Source organism: Crinia signifera, chromosome 1, assembly GCF_055691185.1.
Source record: "Crinia signifera chromosome 1, ASM5569118v1, whole genome shotgun sequence".
NCBI lineage: Eukaryota > Metazoa > Chordata > Amphibia > Anura > Myobatrachidae > Crinia > Crinia signifera.
The window spans coordinates 338,513,833-338,519,832 of record NC_139217.1 but is presented as its reverse complement, the minus strand read 5'-3'; the positions used below and the strand labels follow the sequence as shown (position 1 = coordinate 338,519,832).

Here is a 6,000-nt window from a genome sequence, read left to right as displayed (position 1 = left end):
ACTTTTTTGAATCATGGGACTCAGAGTATCAACATTTTTTCAGGCCAAAGAAAATGTAGAAAAAACTTTCAAATGAAGTAGATTATGTTTATGTATCATCTTTAGGTTGAATTACGTTGTGAGGGACAGGATTTGCTTCTGTTTGTCCACACATTTCCTGTCTGACAGCCACTAGTACTGGGTTTTGTCAATTACATTGACCATAACTAAGTGGAAATGGTCCTGCACCACCAACCTGTGGCACACCTGCAAGATTTTGAGGCACCCCTGGGTTCCACGGCGGGTATGGGTCATAGGGTTGACTGCATGAAGATTGACATGCATTAGGTTGACCACTGAAGGTTGATAGGGCTTAGATTTACACCTGAAATAGGTCTGCATGGCTAAGGTCGACAGGGTCAGAAGATCGACACAAGCATTAGGTCGACAATGGAAGGTCAACATTCATTTTTTCACATTATTTGTCCCTAATGTCAACATAGCCAACATGGATACCGTTTAAGTGTACTGCGTCCCACTCACCATGCTTCGGGCATGGGGCCTCGCTGCGATCGGCACTCTATTTTATTCTTCCGCCATGCTGTAGTAAGTATATGTCAGCAAAACTCATGTCAACTTTTGACTATCGACCTTCCCACTGCAGATCTAATGCTTGTGTCGACCGTCCAACCCTGTTGACCTTAGCGATGGTGACCTCTTTCAGGTGTCAACCTAAGCCCGTAGACCTTCTTATGGTTGACCTAATGACCGTATTCCACCACGGCCCACATCCATTATTTATGCCAGATTCAAATGGTTCAAATGTAGAGCTAATAAAATAAGACCTGCCTCTAAGTAATGGACAAAACCAAGTTATAGTACATTTATCAGAGTCAATTCTAAATGTACATCAATATTATTGTAAGACCAAAGGGGCAATAAAGTGCATGTAACCATCTCCTAAGGGTATACGTCACTACGTCGACAGTCAAAAAGTCAACATGCATTAAGTTGACCACTGAAGGTCGACAGTCCTTAGGTCGACACATGAAAAAGGTCAGCATGGCTTTAGGTCCACAGGGTCATTAGGTCGACATTAGGAATGTCGACAGTCAAAAGGTTGACATGGGTTTTTCACGTTTTTTATTAACTGACTTGTGCCGACAGGCAGTATTTCATGCCCTGCAATCCACTAGAGCAGTGGTCTCCAACCTTTTTTGGGGCGGGAGCTACTCGAGACAAAATAAACCGCCTGATGAGCTACTAAAAAATTTTAAAAACAAGAAATCTGCATAATAATCAAAAAATGCCCTTTACACATTATGCCACACACTGTAATGGCCCTTACACATTATGCCGCATACCACAATGCCCCAGACACAATATGCCACACACTGCAATGTCCAATATGTCACAAACATACCTCCCAACACTGGAGACAGAGGAAAAGGGTATACACATATACCCCACAGTGCCGTGAACAAGTATGCCCCCACAGTGCCAGGAACAAGTATGCTCCCACAGTGCCAGGAACATGCAGGGCCGGATTAACAATGGACCTGATGGAGCTATAGCTCCAGGCCCACTCTCCAAATAGGCCCATTTTGTAGCTGAGGGCCAGGGCTTTCCAACGAGTCCAGCCCCGCATCGCTAGCCCCCCGGGAACCGGAGATACCGCCAGGCAAACCTGGAACGTTTTCCCCATAGGATAACATGACCCGCTTATTCCGACCTCCACCCGGTTCCAACGGCTGCCAGTTCCCCCTCTGGCATCACAGAAGCTCAAGGTTAATCTCAGTCGATTCCAAATAGCTGTGCCTTCAATCTGATACCTGGTCCATATGGGTTCATGGGTTCTAGAGATATTGTGGGTAAACCAATTTTTTTTCATTTCTGAAATGTAATTTTATGGCTGTTCATGTTGTTTGAGGACAGATTTCTCTGGAACCAAATGGCCCAGTTTCACGTGACCAAAATCATTTGAAGCCCACATTTAAAGGGGTAATTTGGTTCAGACGATATAGCTGGTTGTTTAAAGGGAGGCGGGGGTGGTTTTCTCTCCCCCTCACACCAGAAAATGCAGGGACTAGGTTTGTGTAAAAGGGGCCAGTCCGGGAATGTCCCTGCATGATCCTTGGACCATATTCCCAGGTAAATCCCTGCAATTTCTGGTGTTAAAGGGGTATTATTTCAAATAGCCAGGACATGCAGTGCTCTAAATACAGCCGGGCAGTCCCCTGCTCTCTACCCGGCGGTGGCTGTCCCCCGGTTACCGTGAGCATGTATTCCCCTTGGTAATGAGCATGTAATCCCACATGGCAACGAGCATGGAACCCCTGGCAATGAGCATAGAACCCCTGACAATAATGTAGGTAAGCAACACTTATGAAGCATAATTTTTAATGGAAATTATGGTGTGTGGCTTAACATGTAATGGGCATTATGGTGTACATTTTTAATGTGCGCCTTTGGCACGCAATGCCCCTGTTTATGAAGCATATTGTGCATTATTGCTCAATCTGTTTGGTATAGTGCAGGCATGTCCAAACTATGGCCCTACAGCTGTTGTGAAACTATAAGTCCCATCATGCATTGCCACAGTTTTGCTATTAGGGAATGCTAAAACTATGCCAAGGCATGCTGGGACGTGTAGTTTCACAACAGCTGGAGCGCCACTGTTTGGACATACCTGGTATAGTGTGTATTTTGGCTCAATCCATGTGGCATAATGTGTAAGAGGCAAGTACAGTATAAGGGGGTTACTATTGTGTTGCATGATTTGTATAAGGGGTATATGGAGTGGTAAATTTAGGTGACCACATAAAAGGTGCTGAAATGTTGTCTACCAAGTTTCGGCTTTCACTATTCTTTTTATGACTGGAGTGCCGCCTCACCCCGCAAGTATCTTAGTACATTGACGTCCTGCGGGTGCACCTTTGGAGGGCACCCGCCAATATATCTGTACTGAATAATACTCCTGAGGAAGCCGCTGACAAGTACTGTGAGGCGGAGAAACGCGTAGAGGAACGAGGGGGAACACATGTGGCTACCACTAGACACCACCAACGATCAATTCTCGGATATGACCGTCTAATCGAATGAAACATCGGTCGGAGAACATCGCGGTATCTACAGCCTGATATACCCCACCACTGTTCACAAGCCTGAATACTATAAGTATAAAGCCTAAAAAACCTTGTATGTGCACAACAAGTGTTGGGACTGTTACTAATATTTCCGCTACAATTACCACTAATATCTTTCATGCATGCTATTAACTATTAATCAGTCCTGAGGGATGAGAATTGGACTAACCAATTATATGTTGTAAGTCATGTTTGTCTAATGTTGGCCACATTATTGTTATATTTTATATTATATTTTAAATACATTTTCTATTATTCAGTACAGCGCTGCTCCATATTTCCTTTTTTTCTTGTTCATTCAATTATTAAAGGGGTTTAGGTAATCCCCCTTTTTGGTGCAGCCGCAGTACAGAATAAAATTAATCAGCGCTCAATATCATTTTGGTTTGCAAGTTTCGCCAATATATCTCCCTGCATTTTTCTTATGCAAGCCCCCTGCCTTTTCCAGGCATATATAATTAGTTGAAAGTATTTACACAAATAGAGCCACACCCATGAGCAGACCACCCAACCAGAACACTGGTCACTCCTCCCACATTATTAGGTGCTGGCCACAATCCCTAATATTGCGCATAATAGGCCCTTGATCGTTTTCAGCTCCAGGCCCATTTAGACCTTAATCTGGCTCTGGGAACATGTATGCCCCCACAGTGCCAGGAACAAGTATGCCCCCACAGTGCCGTGAACAAGTATGCCCCCACAGTGCCATGAACAAGTATGCCCCCACAGTGCCGTGAACAAGTATGCCCCCACAGTGCCGTGAACAAGTATGCCCCCACAGTGCCAGGAACAAGTATGCCCCCACAGTGCCAGGAACAAGTATGCCCCACAGTGCCAGGAACAAGTATGCCCCACAGTGCCAGGAACAAGTATGCCCCCACAGTGCCATGAACAAGTATGCCCCCACAGTGCCAGGAACAAGTATGCCCCCACAGTGCCAGGAACAAGTATGCCCCCACAGTGCCAGGAACAAGTATGCCCCCACAGTGCCAGGAACAAGTATGCCCCCACAGTGCCCGGAACAAGTATGCCCCCACAGTGCCAGGAACAAGTATGCCCCCACAGTGCCAGGAACATGTATGCCCCCACAGTGCCAGGAACAAGTATGCCCCCACAGTGCCATGAACAAGTATGCCCCCACAGTGCCATGAACAAGTATGCCCCCACAGTGCCAGGAACAAGTATGCCCCCACAGTGCCGTGAACAAGTATGCCCCCACAGTGCCGTGAACAAGTATGCCCCCACAGTGCCAGGAACAAGTATGCCCCCACAGTGCCAGGAACAAGTATGCCCCACAGTGCCAGGAACAAGTATGCCCCACAGTGCCAGGAACAAGTATGCCCCCACAGTGCCATGAACAAGTATGCCCCCACAGTGCCAGGAACAAGTATGCCCCCACAGTGCCAGGAACAAGTATGCCCCCACAGTGCCAGGAACAAGTATGCCCCCACAGTGCCAGGAACATGTATGCCCCCACAGTGCCAGGAACAAGTATGCCCCCACAGTGCCATGAACAAGTATGCCCCCACAGTGCCATGAACAAGTATGCCCCCACAGTGCCATGAACAAGTATGCCCCCACAGTGCCAGTTTCCCAGCACCAGCAGACTCACCAGTGCTGCTGTCCCCCTGTGCCGCTGCTGTCTGTGTCCGGTGTCGTGCTGATTCCCTTCTGAGGAGAGGAGAGCACCGAGCGTCTCTCCTTCCCCTCACTTCCTTGTGACTGGGCGTCCGTCAATCAAAACTCGCGGGCCGGCTCCTGATTGGCTGCTGGCCCGCGAGTTCTGATTCGCAGACAGCACAGTCAAAGGAATGCACAGTGAGGGGTAGGAGAGACGCGGGATGCGCTCTCCTCCCCTCAGAGCAGACAGGGAGAAGGGAGGCCGAGCTTCGGCTAACGGATGGGCGGGCGGCTGGATAATGGAGTGGCGGGCGGCTGGCAGGGGCAGAGTGGTCGAGCCACCCGGATCGCTGCCGCGAGCTACCGGTAGCTCGCGAGCGACGGGTTGGCGACCACTGCACTAGAGCATGGAGGGAGAATATATTAGTGTGCTGAGCTTAGCGAGGCACGGTGCCCTAAGCATGGCGAGTGTAGTGAGCCAAGCAAGGGGACGTGGTGCACTTTTTTGTTGACCTCTTCACCTTTCCTTTGTCATGAGAAAAACAGGCATGCATGCTGCTTGTGATTCGCTCCACAGGTTTATCTTCATGGTTGTCTACCAATAGCTTAACAGAGACTGCTGAGGTATAAATAATTATCTGCAACAATTACGTCTCAGTATTACAGCACCCTTTGGAGCTGGAGCACTGGAGTTGAGTTGTCAACACCAGAAACTGACTACACTTTGGGGTATATTACTTCAAGAACAACCATGTTAATTTCTAAGTGAATACTAGTAATTGAGATTAAGGGCTCTATTCAGCAAGCAAATCTCTAATTAAATAATGTGGAAATAAGGGTTTACACATTATTTATGTATTCCTGCTGGTTAGCAAAGGGTTAAAAGATAACATAACACTATTATCTTCTAAATGAATACCCCAATCCTAGATATCACACTGCAGAGAGCAAGCCATTGCTATATAAAGCGCTTTAACATCTTGTATTCGGGTAGCTGGAAAATCCCATTCTGGAGTGAACAGGGCACAGTTTACTAGAGGCTATGCCACAGTTCATGTGTTTATATAGGACTGATTGCCTTGGCCTTATTCTGGTTCACTCTCAGAGGCGAATTCCTTCTCAGATGGACAAAACCATGTGCACTGCGGGTGGGCAGATGTAACGTGCAGAGAGAGTTAGATTTGGTTGGGATTTTTCTTTAAAGTGAGATCTATATTGCAGTGTAGAAATAAAGCAGTCAGTATTTTCCCTGCAC

The 6,000-nt window shown here is 47.2% G+C and overlaps 1 long non-coding RNA gene across 1 annotated transcript in view; it reads left to right on the top strand.

The window, feature by feature from the left end:
* LOC146029933 (uncharacterized) overlaps positions 1–6,000 on the top strand; it is a 116,226-nt gene that overhangs the window by 30,017 nt on the left and 80,209 nt on the right. The window lies entirely within an intron of this gene.